The sequence below is a fragment of the Canis lupus genome, chromosome 33, assembly GCF_048164855.1.
Source record: "Canis lupus baileyi chromosome 33, mCanLup2.hap1, whole genome shotgun sequence".
NCBI lineage: Eukaryota > Metazoa > Chordata > Mammalia > Carnivora > Canidae > Canis > Canis lupus.
The window spans coordinates 11,546,446-11,562,764 of NC_132870.1; the positions used below are offsets into that span (position 1 = coordinate 11,546,446).

At 38.6% G+C, this 16,319-nt stretch overlaps 1 protein-coding gene across 8 annotated transcripts in view; it reads right to left on the reverse strand.

The window, feature by feature from the left end:
* The window catches only part of ABCG2 (ATP binding cassette subfamily G member 2 (JR blood group)), a 138,090-nt gene that overhangs the window by 57,080 nt on the left and 64,691 nt on the right, over nt 1–16,319 (reverse strand). The window lies entirely within an intron of this gene.

Here is a 16,319-nt window from a genome sequence, read left to right on the forward strand (position 1 = left end):
CTGACAGACTCCACCCAAAAATTTTAAGAACTGATACACAAATCCAGTAAAGTCACAGGATACAAAGCCAATGTACAGAAATATGCTGCATTTCTATACACCAATAATGAAGCAGCAGAAAGAAAAATTAAGAAAATAATTCTATTTATAGTTGCACCAAAAATACGATACCTAGGAATAAACCGAGCCAAAGAGATGAAAGATATGTACTATGAAAACTATAAAACACTGATGAAAAAAATTGAAGATGACACAAAGAAACGGAAAGACATTCCATGCTCATGAGTTGGAAGAACAAATATTGTTAGAATGTCTACATTACCTAAAGCACTCTACACATTTACTGCAATCCCTACCAATATACCAACAGCATTTTTCACATTGTTTAGAACAAACAATTCTAAAATGCATGCGAAACCACAAAAGATCCTGAATAACCCAAACAATCTTAAAAAAGAAAAGCAAAGCTGGAGGCATCACAATTTGGACTTCAAGCTGTATTACAAAGCTGTGGTAATCAAAACAGTATGATACTGGCACAAAAATAAGACACGTAGATAAAAATTGAATAAAAAAAACTAGAAATGAACCCACAACTATATGGTTAATTAATCTTCAACAAAGCAGGAAAGAATATCAAATGGCAAAAAAAGTAGTCCCTTCAACTAATGGTGCTGGGGAAACTGAATAGCTACACACAAAAGAATGAAACTGGACCATTTTCTTATACCATACACAAAAATAAATCCAAAATGGATGAAAGCCCTAAATGTGAGACCTGAAACCATATAAATCCTAGAGAACACAGAGGACAGCACAGGCTTTGACATCAGCCCTAGCAACCCTTTTCTAGATATATCTCCTGAGGCAAGGGAAACACCAGCAAAAATGAACTATTGGGAACTATTAAACTATTAAAAAGCTTCTGCACAGCAAAGCTCTGCAGATAAAAATCAACAAAACTAAAACGCAACCCTACAGAATGAGCGAAGATATCTGCAAATGGCATATCGGATAAAGGGTCGGTATCCAAAATATATAAAGAATTGATACAACTCAACACCCATAAACAATTAAGGCAACTAAAAAATAGGCAGAAGTCAGGAACAGAGATTTTTCCAATGAAGAAAACAATGATGGTGAACAGACACATGATAGGATATTCATCATCACTTACCATCAAGGAAATGCAAATCAAAAGTACAATTCAATATCACCTCATACCTGTTAGAATGGTTAAAATCAACAACACAAGAAACAACAGGTTTCCATGAGAACATGGAGAAAGGGAAACCGTCTAGTACTGTTGGTGGGAATGCAAACCGGTGCAGCCACTCTGGAAAACAGCATGGAGGTTCCTCAAAAAGCTAAAAATAGAACTACCTTATCATCCAGTAATCACACTACTGGGTATTTACTTAAAAATACAAAAACACTCATTCAACTGAACACATGCACCCCTATGTTTATAGCAGCATCATTTAACAATAGCCAAAATATAGAAGCAGTCCTAGTGTCCATTGATTTATGAATGGATAAAGAAGTTGTATGTGTACAATGGAGTATTATTCAGCAATAAAAAATGAAATCTTCCATTTGCAATAACATGAATAGAACTAGAGAGTATTACATTAAACAAAATTGTCAGTCAGAGGGATCCCTGGGTGGCGCAGCGGTTCGGCGCCTGCCTTTGGCCCAGGGCACGATCCTGGAGACCCGGGATCGAGTCCCACGGCGAGCTCCCGGTGCATGGAGCCTGCTTCTCCCTCTGCCTGCGTCTCTGCCCCTCTCTCTCTCTCTCTGTGACTATCATAAATAAAAATAAATTAAAAAATTAAAAAAAAAATTGTCAGTCAGAGAAAGACAAATCTATGATTTCATTCATATGTAGAATTTAAGAAAAAAAACAAATGAGCAAAGGGAAAAAAATAAGAAAGACAAATCAAGAAATAGACTCCTGGGCAACTGGGTGGCATAGTCTGTTAAATATTGGACTCAGTTTCAGCTCAGGTCCTGATCTCATGGCTGGTGAAACTGAGCCCTCCACCCCCAGCATCAGGCTCCACATTCATCAGCAGTCTGCTTGGATATTCTCTCCCTCTGTCCCTTCTCCTGCTGGAAGGAAGGGAGGAAAGGAGGAAGGGAGGGAGGGAGGGAGGGAGGGAGGAAGGAAGGAAGGGAGAAAGGAAGGAAGGAGGGAGGGAGGGAGGGAGGGAGGGAGGGAGGGAGGGAGAGAGGGAGGGAGGGAGGAAGATGGCTGGGACTCCTAGCTGGCTCAGTTAGTGAAGTGTGCAACTCTTGATCTCAGAGTTGTGAACTGGAGCCCTACACTGGGTGTAGAAATTACTTAAAAATAAAATCTTAAAAAAAAGAATAAAGAAAAGAAACAGACTCTTAATTATAGAGAACAAATTCATGGTTACCAGAGGGAAAGAGGCCAGGGGAAGGGGTTAAATAGGTGATTGGGATTAAGGAGTGCACTTGTCATGATGAGCTCCAGGTGTTATGAGGAAGTGCTGAATTACTATATTGTACACCTGAAACTAATAATACTGGAATTCTTATTAATTAATTACTAATTGGAATTGATAACTAATTGGAATTGAAATAAAATGGAAAAAAGTGGTATAAAATGAAAATTAGGTTTTTCTCTCTGTTAAAAAAGACAAGGTTTTCTTAGATTGTTGGTCTGCTCTTGATAAGAAATTACAAAGTGTTTTTCTTTATCTGACCAATAAAACAAAGTTTCTGGGGGATCCCTGGGTGGCTCTGTGGTTTAGTGCCTGCCTTTGGCCTAGAGCACGATCCTGGAGTCCCAGGATCGAGTCCCACGTCGGGCTCCTGGCATGGAGCCTGCTTCTCTCTCTATGTCTATCGTGAATAAATAAATAAATCTTAAAAAAAAAAAAAGTTTCCACATTTGTTTTTATCAGGTATTTAATTACATTAGCACCTGCCTTTGGCCCAGTGCATGATCCCGGAGTCCCGGGATCCAGTCCCGCATCGGGCTCCCTACAAGGGGTCTGCTTCTCCCTCCGCCTGTGTCTCTGCTTCTCTCTCTCTCTCTCTCTCTCTCTCTCTCTCGTGAATAAATAAATAAAGAAAGAAAACTAAAACTTGTCAATATTAAAGAAGCTGAGGTTTGCTAAGAACTATATAACTTTCTATAGACTCTCTCATTACCACTTTGGTAAATAGATCATTAAGTTTTAAGTTTTACAATGATCTGTAAATCTGAGGCATGTGCTTTAAAATTTTTTGATATTTTTAACAAACTTCCTTAAATTTTGAATTCTAAATAAAGATTTTTTTTGACTGATTAGGCTTGTTTATTTGGTATGTCAGGTTACATGGGAAACATTGTCAAACAAATATGATAAACCTTCTTAGGTTATATTACGTGGGTAAATGCTATGTAATGTTCCAAAAATTATTAAAAAGGGATCCCTGGGTGGCGCAGCGGTTTGGCGCCTGCCTTTGGCCCAGGGCACGATCCTGGAGACCCGGGATCGAATCCCACATCGGGCTCCCGGTGCATGGAGCCTGCTTCTCCCTCTGCCTGTGTCTCTGCCTCTCTCTCTCTCTCTGTGACTATCATGAATAAATAAATAAAATCTTTAAAAAAAAAATTATTAAAAATTCCTGAAGTTTTAATATGCCTAAAGTTTTAAGTCATCACTTAAAATTTTAATTATTGAAATGTTAAAGTGTTGTATATCACAGAAATAACCAGATTTCCTTGTTAACCGTATTATAATGAACTCTCATCAGATGTTTAACCAGGTCCATTTGAGTCTTTTGTCATTTACAATTATTATTCTGATGCTCTTGCAAAAGCATTTCAACTTCAAGGAGATTCACAAAAAGGACTTTTGACAATTACAGGTTTCTGATACCCTTAAGATCACAAAACTAAACTAAGAATCTCTAGCTCTAACAAAGAAACTACACTCAAAAAAACAAAAATAACAATGGGACTAAATGAATTAAGAAAAAATAATTAGTTTTCACAACTCTGATTTAAAACTGCTGGCTCTGCCCTTCCAGATTTAAGGAAACTTCTTCTCTTAACATACCTATGATTTACAAAAATATAATAAAATATTATTTTGTGAACATATTAAAACATTTATCTTTTCTCCCTACCTGAATCCTCCAGAATATAGAAACTTTCAGTGATTGTTCTTGTTTTTGTGGCATTTATAATTATTTAAATAAGATCAATAAGATTCTATTCTCCATGTTACTGGAAACACTGGTTATGATACCAAGGCTTTGACTGGAATGTCATATTTGAGAGACCTACATAGACTCAGATATGACCAGACAACTTTAAGGAAGCATGGTTGACTATATGAAACCAATACACCCCCTTTGGAGATGTCGGCCTGATACCTTGCTTACAGAGTTCCCAGCAGCCTTACCAGGTGAGTAAACAATGTCACTTCCTGACAGTTGCAGGAAACCTAGGATATTTGGAGGACCTCAAGAAGAGAGGAATTTACTCAAATCTACAGATACTGCACTACAATCTGATGGCATACATTTGATTTGGCTCTTGATCTTAATAAGTATTAAAGGCTCAACCTGAAATTCCTTATAAAAGTTCCAAAAAAGTAGATTTTAAAAGAACCTATTTGCTCAATTACCGTTCTTGCTGTACTTACGTAAATCATTAAGCCACGTTTGTTAAAACTGGACTTACTTTACAAACAAATTGGTCACTTTGGCTATCTCTGGATAGGAATGAAAGTCACTTTAGAGTGAAAATTACATTTTAATAATACACTTTTGTGTATTGAATTCTAAATAAAGAATTAGATTTAGTTCTAATTAATTATCTCTGAGCATTTGTTGTTTGCTTGTAAAACTGGGCTGGATCCTGAATTCTTCTGGTTTCCTCAAATATCTGGCAATGACTCTCTAAGGCTTCTAATCCTCTCCCATTCTCTCATCTTAAAATCATTAAGAATGAAAGCTGCCCTTTATCTAGAAGCCCTGCAAAGGCTAGACAACTTGAGATAAACTTTAGAGAAATTGCCATATTTACATAGTAGACTATATACACTAGAACATCTAAACAATCTCAGTGCCTGTTGCTCTGTGGGCCACTCAGAAGGATCACCAGAGACATGCTCACAATAAAGCAAAAAAAACCATCAGATTGCTGCTGCCGGCTCTCTTTCTATTTGAGCCCCACGTCTAGAAATCTCACTGGCAGCACTCAGGACCCAGATACTGGGTTTATAATTTGTTCCAACCATTAACGGGTTTTTCTTTGGTTTCCAAAGAAATGTCTCTTAGTAATTTACCTGATTGCTTGCCGAACAAGGCAGAATTTATACGACAGCTAATACCACTTGCCACACCCATATTACCTCCTCCTGGGAAATAAGAACCCATATAAATAAAATCAAACACTGAGCCACTTGGCTACAACAGGTTCTTGACCACCACACCCCTCTTCTTTTTTTTCAAGGTGGCCAGGACTAGTTACTGATATGCTCTTGGATACCCATTGGTATCAGATCAATTTTAGAGGGAATGAAAATATTGGGTTTAACTACATTGTTACTATTGCTCGGAACATACTTCAGAATAAAGTTAATGATCAGTGCCAAACGATGGAGGAAAAGATCCAAGTTCTCAGATGAGCAACTACCTCTGATACCCCCTCCATTAAAACAAGGGACCAAAAATTATGTCCTACACCATGTCAAATCCTTTTATTCAAAAGCCCCACTGTGCCTTAAATCAGCTTGAAGCAGTTACAGAAGACATTCTTCTGCCCATGTTCCACAAAAATGGAATAGAAGATTGACAAAGGAGAATTATAACAGAGAAAACCTTAGCCTGTTGCTTCTATTTCCCTTGTGGCTGTGACCTATAGGTCAAAACAAAACAACAGAAAAACTTCTTAACTCTGCACATAGGCATATTACAGCTAAGATTTACAAAAACTGCTCTTTATCCAAAAGCTACTTCACCTGAGGAGATAAAGAAGTACCCAGACAGTTCATCATCCCAATTCAAGGCTGAGAAATGACCCTAAGGATGCCTGGGTGGCTCAGCGGTTGAGTGTCTGCCTTTGGCCCAGAGCGTGATGCTGGAATCCAGGGATCGAGTCCCACATCGGGCTCTCTACATGAAGCCTGCTTGTGTCTCTGCCTCTCTCTCTCTGTGTCTCTCATGAATAAATAAATAAAATCTTTAAAAATTTAAAAGTTTAAAAAATAAAAAACTTAAATTAAAAAAAGAGAAATGACCGTAATTCAGAGAAGAATTGAAACTGTGCCCCACAGTGTTAATGAAGTTAAAACCAGCAGAAAGTTTAAAGCTTGTTTTTCAGAGAACTGTTTCCCCCTCATCAGCTATTGTGTCTTTTCAGACCCCACTAACAAACTTACTAGCTATTTCTGCAAAACCCTGGACTCAAGGTCAGCCAATATGGTTCCTGCCTAGGAACAGCAAAGCCCTGCATTCCACACCTGAGCCAATGAGCCCATCCAGGCTATACCAGCTCTTGGAGCATATGCATAGCCCTAAGATAACCTCCTGGTCAGGGACAGAATTTTCTCTCGTTCTGATGTTTGATGTTAATTCCCCCTCCCCAAAGTAAACATGGGAACATATGTTTGCTTGATGCACGTGTTCCTGCTTTCCTCATAAATAATCATAAATTTCCCCTTCCTTTCATCAAGATGTATATAGAGGATTCTTTGGGGTTTTCTCCTATCCATGTCTACTTCAATGTCACATTGATTCCTTCAAATTGTACTTAATGGAATTCTTTTACTGTCCATGTATCTTTGTCATAAATGCTATTACCAAATGCAAAACCAGACAACCTAAGCCAAGCACACATACTATGTTTATTTGCCAAATGGACTGAATAGAGAACAAAATATAAATTTTAAGCTTCCCACCACTTACATTACAATAAGTTCCCTGCAATAAGAAACCCTAGGTAAAAAAATAATATATAAAATTTATATATATTCATACCTAGCAACGAGGGACTTAAGGGACCCAGGGCAGACAAGCCAGTCACCCTGACACCAAGGGACATAAAAACATAAAGTTGATCATCATTGCTTCCTGAGGAAAGATTATTGATCAAAAGGAAATGTCGGGCACCTGGCTGGCTTAGCCAGGAGACCATATGACTCTAAATCTCAAGGTCATGAGCTCAAGCCCCACACTGGATGTAGAGCTTACTCAAAAAAAAGGTTGTTGTTTCTGGTTTTTTTTAAAGGGGGAAATGATATAGGAAATTTTCACCTTTTAACTTTTGTGGGTCCCTGCTCTTAAGCTTCCAGGAAGTTATACTTCAACATTTCCCACTAAGGTCAAAATAGCTCAGCAAAACCTCAAAGCATAATCCCTATTGCTGCCTAGAGTCCACACTGCATATCTGCTTCATTCAAAAAATAACCAAAAGGAGTATTCCAAACAAAGATAAGAAAAACAAATAAACCTCCCTGATTCCCTTAAGATTAAAGTCCCACAGCCTTACATATGCTAAAATCATAAGATAAAATCTATAACATTCAGGAATGTCCTTCATCACTATGATTTGTTCCCCTTTATGTAAAAGACATATACAACCCTGCACCAAATGTTCCTTCACCAAAGTACTCTCTTCTTTGTGAAGATTTTGTATCCAGGCAGCTGTTCTAACTTGGGCTTGAATAAAATTCTTTTCCTTTCTCTTTGAAATTTTCTTTTTATAGTCTCAAGTTTTTACTTAAAGTCCAGTTAGTTAATATACAGGGTAATACTACTTTCAGGAGTAGAATATAGTGATTCATCACTTGCTTACAACACCCAGTCCTCATCACAAGTGCCCTCCGTGATAACCCAACACCGATTTAACCCATCCTTCCACCCACTTCTCCTCTAGAATCTCTCAGTTTGTTCTCTATACTTGAGTCTGTTTCTTGGTTTGCCTCTCTTTTTTCCCCTATGTTCATCTGTTTTGTTTCTTAAATTCCACATGAGTGAAATTATATGGTATTTGTCTTTCTCTGACTGACCTACTTCGCTTAGCATAATACACTCCATCCACACTGTTGCAAATGGCAAGATTTCATTATTTTTGATAGCTGAGTAATATTCCATTATATATTTATTGACAATGCTGCTATAAACATCGAGGGTACATGTACCCCATCAGATCTGTACTTCTGTACCCTTTGGGTAAATACCTAGTAGTACAATTGCTGGATCATAAGGTAGTTCTATTTTTAAGTTTTTGAGGAACCTCCATACTGATCTCCAGAGTGGCTACACCAGTTTGCATTCCCACCAACAGTGTAAAAACAGTTTCCCTTTCTCTGTATCCTCACCAACATCTGCTATTTCCTGAGTTGTTAATTTTAGCCACTCTGACAGGTGTGAGGTAGTATCTCGTCATGATTTTGATTTGTATTTCCCTGATGATAGGCCATGTTGAGCATCTTTTCATGTGTCTCTTAGCCATCTGTATGTCTTCTTTAGAAAAATGATTGATTATTCATGTCTTCCACCCATTTTCTTTTTTTTTTAAGATTCTATTTATTTATTCATGAGAGACACACAGAGAGAAAAAGAGAGAGAGAGAGGCAGAGACAGAGGCAGAGGGAGAAGCAGGCCCCATGCAGGGAGCCCGACGTGAGACTCGATCCCGGGTCTCCAGGATCATGACCTGGGCTGAAGGTGGAACTAAACCACTGAGCCACTTGGGCTGCCCTTCCACCCATTTTCTAACTGGATTATTTGTTCTTTGGGCGTTGAGCTGGGTGTTGATAAGTTCTTTATTATTTTGGATACTAATCCTTTATTAGATTTACTGTTATTTGCAAATATATGCTCCCATTCCAAAAGTTGCTTTTAGTTTTGTTGACTATTTCCTTCACTATGCAGAAGCTTTTATTTTGATGTAGTTCCAATAGTTTATTTTTGCTTGTGTTTCCCTTGCCTCAGGAGACATATCTAGCAAGAAGTTGGTATGGTCAATGCAAAGAAGTTACCACCTGTGTCCTCTAGGATTTTGAGTTTCCTGTCTCACATTTAGGTCTTTCATCCATTTTGAATTTATTTTTGTGTATGGTGTAAGAAAGTGGTCCAGTTTCATTCTTTTGCATGTAGCTGTCCAGTTTCCCCAACAACATTAGTTGAAGAGACTGCCTTTTTGCCATTGGATATTCTTTCCTGCTTTGTCAAAGATTAATTAACCATATAGTTATGGGTCCATTTCTGGGTTTTCTATTCTGTTCTGTTGATCTCTGTTTTTGTACCAGTACCATACTTTTTGATTACTATCACCTTGCAATATAACTGAAAGTCCGGAATTGTGATGCCTCCAGCTTTGCTTTTCTTTTTCAAGGTTGCTTGAGCTATAGGGGGTCTTTTGTAGTTCCATACACATTTTTGGAGTGTTTGTTCTAGCTCTGTGAAAAACGCTGTTGGTACTTTGATAGGGATTGCAGTAAATGTGTAGATTGCTTTGGGTAATATAGACATTTTAATGATATTCCTTCTTCCAATCTATGAGCACAGAATGTTTTTCCATTTCTTTGTGTCATCTTCAATTTCTTTCATAAGTGTTCTATAGTATTCAAAGCATAAGATCTTTTACCTCTTTGGTTAAGTTTTTAGTGCAATTGTAAATGGGATGGATTCCTTGATTTCTCTTTCTGCTGTTTCATTATAGGTGTATAGAAATGCAACAGATTTCTGTACATTGATTTTGTATCCTGTGACTTTACTGAATTCATACACCAGTTCTACCAATTTTTTGGTGGTCTTGGGTTTCCCATAGGCAGTATGCTGTCTGCAAATGTGAAAGTGACTTCTTCCTTGCTGATTTGGATGCCTTTTATAACTTCTTGTTGTTGGATTCCTAAAGCTAGGATTTTCAGTACCATGTTAAATAACAGTGGTGAGAGTGGACATCCCTGTCTTATTCCTGGCCATAGAAGAAAAGCATCATTTTTTTTCATACTGAGGATTATATTAGCTGTGTATTTTTCATAATGGCCTTTAATGTTGAGGTCTGTTCCCTCTATCCCTACTTTGTTAAGGGTTTTTATCAAGAAAGGATGCTGTACTTTGTCAAATGCTTTTTCTGCATCAATTGAGAGGATGATATGATTCTTATTCTATTATTAATGTGGTATATCAGGTTGATTGATTTGCAAATACTGAACCACTGTTGCAACCCAGGAATAAATCCCACTTGATCATGGGGAATGATTCTTTTAGTGTACTGTTGGATTCCATTTGCTGGTTTTTTGTTGAAAATTTTTGCATCCATGTTCATCGGAGATATTGGCTTATTGTTTTCTTTTCTAGCAGAAAAACTAGATTTTAAACCAAAGGCTGTAACAAGAGACGAAGAAGGGCATTATATCATAATAGAGGGATCTATCTAACAATAAGATCTAACAATTGTAAAATTTATGTGCCCAACTTGGGGGCACCCAAATATATAAAACAATAAGTTACAAACATAAAGGAACTCAATGATAACAATACAATAATAGTAGGGGAATTGAACACCCCATTTACATCAATGGACAGATAATCTAAGCAGAAAATCAACAAGGAAACAGTGGCTTTGAATGACACATTGGACCAGATGGGCTTAACAGATATATTCAAACATTTTATCCTAAAGCAGCACAATAAACATTCTTTTCAAGTCCACATGGAATATTCTCCAGAATAGATTACATAGTAGGTCATAAAACAGGACTCAACAAGTACAAAAAGACAGATCATACCAAACATATTTTCCACAGTGCTATGAAACTTGAAGTCAACCACCAAGAAAAAATTTGGAAGTACCACAAATCCATTGAAGAAGCTAAAGAACATCCAACTGAAGAATGAATGGATCAAAGAAAATTTTAAAAAGAAAAAAGTACATGGAAACAAATGAAAATGAAAACATGACAGTCCAAAACTTTTGCCATGAGCAGCCTGGGTGGTTCAGTGGTTTAGCACCTGCCTTCGGCCCAGGGCCTGGTCCTGGAGACCCAGGATCAAGTCCCGCATCGGGCACCCTGCATAGAGCCTGCTTCTCCCTCTGCCTGTGTCTCTGCCTCTCTCTCTGTGTGTGTCTCTCATAAATAAATAAATAAAATCTTTTTAAAAAAGCAAAAACAAAACCTTTGCCATGTTGCAAAAGCAGTTATAAAAAGGAAGCATATGGGAAATATACAGCAACACAGGCTTACTTTAAGAAGCAAGAAAAACCTCAAATACACAACCTAACCTTACACCTAACAGAGTTAGAAAAAGAATAAATGCAGTAAACTCCATTTACTCATTCTATAAGGCTAGCATTACCCTGATTCCAAAACCAGACAAAAACTCTCCTTAAAATTTCTATAAAGGTCTGTTAATTTTGTGTCAACACCTGTCAGGGCTACGAAGATGAAATTTGGAATTGCAAGTTATCAATTGGAAACTTCAAGCTTTTGTGGTCCCAGAGGTCTATGCCCTGAGAATATAGGCAACCCAGAAACAGATCAACTTCTACTCAAACAAAAGTGATCCATTCATACTTGATTTGTGTGCAATAAAGTTAAATTCACTCTAAAGGATATCATCATCCAAAAATTTTTTTTCAAAGATTTCATTTATTTATTCATGAGAGACACACACACGAGAGAGGGGGTAGAGACAAAGGCAGAGGGAGAAGCAGGCTCCATGGAGGGAGCCTGATGTGGGACTCGATCCCAGGACTCCAGGATCAGGGCCTGGGACGAAGGCAGGCACTTAACTGCTGAGCCACCCAGGGATCCCCCATCCAAAATTTTTTTTAATATTTTATTTATTTATTCATGAGAGACACAGGCAGAGGGAGAAGCAGGCTCCCTATGGGGAGCCCAATGTGGGTCTTGATCCCAGGACCCTGGGATCACTCACTGAGCTGAAGGCAGGCGCTCAACCACTGAGACACCCAGGCATCCCAGAATCCAAATTTTCAATTTACCAGACATGCCAGAAAATAGGACCTAATGCTTCAAAAGTAACAAAATAGAAATAGACCCACAGGTAATGCTAACTAAAGTCACCAGATGCTGACATTAAAATAACTGAGTAACATGCTTAAGAAAATGAGTGAAAAGATAATCACCAAAGAACCAGAATCTATATTTAATACAAAACAAAAATCAATAGATGAGTTTAACAGCAGTTTAGACACAAACACAGATTAGAAAACAGAATTGGTGGAATTGGTAGACTGGAATGCAGAAAACATCCAGTAGACCAACTCTTGGTTTCACCTTAGGTCATGATCTCAGGGTAATGAGATCAAGCCCCCCTTTTAGCCAGCTAGAAAAATCCTTTCAAACATGACTGAGGAGCTTTAAATAATGAGATTCTTTTCCCCTTTCCAGCTGTCCCCATTCTGGAGGTCTACCAATGTCACCTTTCCTCTCTTTCTGTTTTCTAACAAGTGAAACCACATTTTTACTTTTTTGAAATGTTTGAAGTCTTCTGCCGTAGATGCTGGCATATCTCTTATAAGAATGATAACCTGCATTTAAAATGCCTTTCTTCTCTATTTTACTCTTCACCATACTCATAATCTGAGAGTCTACTATAAAAGGAGTGCATAATACAATGAAACTGCATATAGATAAGAAAAGTACACAGGTTAATTCTAAAGTCCTCAGCTGGACACCTGCCACAGTTATAACTATTACTCATGCTGGGAGAAACTAGGGTAGTCTCAGGCCAAAAATTCAGTGCTTTCCTCTTATATTCTTTCCCTAAGCCCTAACAGTAGTAAATGGAGAGCTTCAACACTGCCTCACGGTCACAGGACACGCTGTGCAAGTATGTACCTCCTTCAACTATTTATTATAATGCCAAGAGATTACAATCCTGACAAGAAGTTAGGAGTCTCAAGTCACTGTCAGGTGATTATTATAAAACTTATGAATGGACAGAAAAAAGAAGCAGGAAGAGTACTGAGCTTTGTTAGAAAGGGAACTTAAGGGCAGCCCTGGTGGCTCAGCGGTTTAGCGCTGCCTTCGGCCCAGGGTGTGATCCTGGAGACCCGGGATCGAGTCCCACGTCAGGCTCCTAGCATGGAGCCTGCTTCTCCCTCTGCCTGTGTCTCTGCCTCTCTCTCTCTCCCTCTCTGTGTCTCTCATGAATAAATAAATAAAATCTTTAAAAAAGAAAGGGAACTTAAAATCTGAATTTTAACTTCCATAAATTCTCTCTTGCATTTCAAAAGTCCTCTATAAACCAGAGGGTTTTCATGTTATCTATGATTTCCCAGATCTACCTTGAAACATCTAACATTGACACTATATTCAGGTCCAAAGGCTGCTCAGTAATCAGCTGGAGTCAGACGGATGAAGTCTCAGGACAAGGGAACAGTCCCAGTCTGGCACCCTAGGCCCCCACAGCTCTGCAGCAGAACAATCTGGGACATGGTGTGAAGGACAAGGTCAGCCAGACACAGCGGCAGAGACCCCATCTCTAGGGGGAAGGGGGAAGGTATGCACAATCAGTAAGAAGCCACTGAGGCCTTTTAAGCAGGACTTCTGATCTTAAGTATGTTTTTAAATGACCACTCTGGCAGCTGTATGGCAAATGCAGCAGCAAGGGCCAGGTGCAAGAAACCAGGTGAGACATGCTTGGACAAGGGGATGAGCCTGGGTAATGAGAAGAGGGGACATCAAAACTCAAGGACTCAGTTTCAACATGGTAAGTTTTAGATGCCTGTAAGACATCAGAGAAAGAGAGAGATTTGGTTAAAAACTGAGAACCATAAACAAGACTCTTGTGGATGACAAACCACCCCACCCTCTTGGGGTCTTCCTCATGCAATAATGTATGGCTTTTTTATTTTTTTTTACAAAACGCTACAGACCCACATTTGATTGAGCATCCATGGGTGTGTAAACAGTTTTCCAAGAGGCACTGATGGATTTGAACCCTCATATGCAATTGTAAAGTTTACTGCAGTTAAAGTTGGCAGCTGCAGTGAGTTTCAAAATCCAAATAGAGAGTCTTTGTCCTTGGCCTCCTCAGCCCCTTGACCTTCTCTCCCCTAATGATCTCCCTACTCTCTCAGTCCTGCATACACCCAACATCAGCATTGTACTTAAAGACACTGTCTTCTCACCCACCTGTCGCTCTCATCTTATATCCATCTCGTATCTCCTTCCAGCCCCCTCTATTTATCATGGGACAAAACCACCAGGAGTCCCTCTGTTCTCACCTAAAATTAACCCTCTACTCCCCTTATAATTTGTTTGAAGACATTTTGCACATCACAAAGATATGATCTATACATATGTCCCCTTCACATACATTCAGCCATAGTCAAGATATAATTTAATTAAGCTACTTAACAACAACAAATTGCTACTTTCTTATTAGAGCCTAATAAATAAAAGTTCATGTGTTTATTCTGTTTGTTTTGTAAGCACTTACAGGTCATTTGAGAAAAACTAGGAACTTTTAAAAACTCTAAACCCTGACAATTTTACTTCCCATAAGAGACTAAACCTAAACTGGTAACTACAATGAAGTCCTCTACAATGTTCAAAATTGAAAGCATTATCCCTTTTGTAAACATGCACTTGGGATTTTTTTGTTTCTCCAAGAAAAGAACCAAACGGTGTTAGAGAAATGGTTGATTCCAGGGCTGAGACTTTCAACACTGGAACAGTTTGAGCAGCAAATTAAATAACAACCCATAAAATTACAAATATCCATTAATCCATACTGATACAAGTAGTTGAATAAATAAATGGGGAAGAAGAATTCTAATTAGTAAACATAGAAGAAATGAGAAAAAAAAATGCTTAATCACTACTAGAACAATATAGTACAAGGGTGCCTGGGTGGCTCAGCTGGTTAAGAGTTCGACTCTTGGTTTTAGCTAGGGTAGTGATCTCACAGCTGTGAGATAGAGCCCCGCAACCGGCTTCGCACTCAGCAGAGTCTGCTCCAGATTCTCTCTCTTCTCCTTCTGTCCCTCTCCACTCATGCTCTCTCTCTCAATAAATAAATAAAAATTTTCTTTTTTAAGATTTTGTTTGAGAGAGAGAGCATGAGCAGGGGAGGGGTAGACAGAGTTAGAAGCAGACCCCTCCCTGCCCAGAGAGCCCCATGTAGTGCTCTATCCCAGGACCCCAGGACTATAACCTGAGCTGAAGGCAGATGCTTAACCAACTGAGCCACCCAGGGGCCCCTAAATAAAGTCATTTAAAAAATAAATATAAAGAACAATCTAGTACAATGTACATCAAGTTCCACCAATGGATACTAAAATCAGTGAATAAAAGTTTAAAAGGAGAAACAGGATATTTGTACAGCCCAAGTTCCTCTCGTAAGATACCTAATTACAAAGAGAAAATTAACTTTCCCCTGAGACCCGGCAAACAACATTAACCAAGGTTTACAACACAGTAAGATATCATGTGCCTGGACATGAGGCCCTGAAATTCCTTCCAGTATTTTTTCCAAGATGCGTAACTTCAGTCTAATCATGAGAAAATATCAAAGTACAAGAGGAAAAGTCTACAAAATAACTGACCAGTATTCCTCACAAGTTCACAGACTGGATCCTGAACAGAAAAAAAGGATAGTGAAAAGCCAGTGAAATCCAAGTAAGTCTACAGTTTTGATAACAGTATTATAATTTCGTACCAATGTTAATCTATCAGTTTTGACAATTTCACTATAGTCATACAAGATGTTATGGGAACTCTCTATACCATATTTTTCTGCAACTTTTCAGGAAGCCTAAAAATTATTTCAAAACAACAAGTTAAAATCAGTAATGAAAGAACCCCAATATTTTTTCAATATTTATATTGGAAGCATAATGTCAGACTTAAAATGCCATCTTTGGGGTACCTGGGTGGCAGTCAATTGAGCGACTCTTGGTTTTAGCTCAAGTCGTGATCTCAGGGTCATGAGATCCAGCCCCGAGTTGGGCTCTGCGCTCAGCACAGAATCAGCTTGACATTCTCTCTTCTGCCACTCCTGGTTGTGCTCTCTTGCACTCTCTCTGTCTCTCAAATAAATTTTTTAAAAGATTTGTTTATTTATTTATGAGAGACACAGAGAGAGCCAAAGACACAGGCAGAGGGAGAAGCAGGCTCGCTCCATGCAGGGAGCCCGACGTGGGACTCGATCCCAGGACCCCGGGATCACGCCCTGGGCCAAAGGCAGTCACTCAACCTCTGAGCCACCCAGGCGTCCCTCAAATAAATTTTTTAGTGCCATCTGTGTTCTTGAAAACTTCATCAAGAATTCTAACCCCAGTCACATTCAGAAATGCATTCAATGCATTC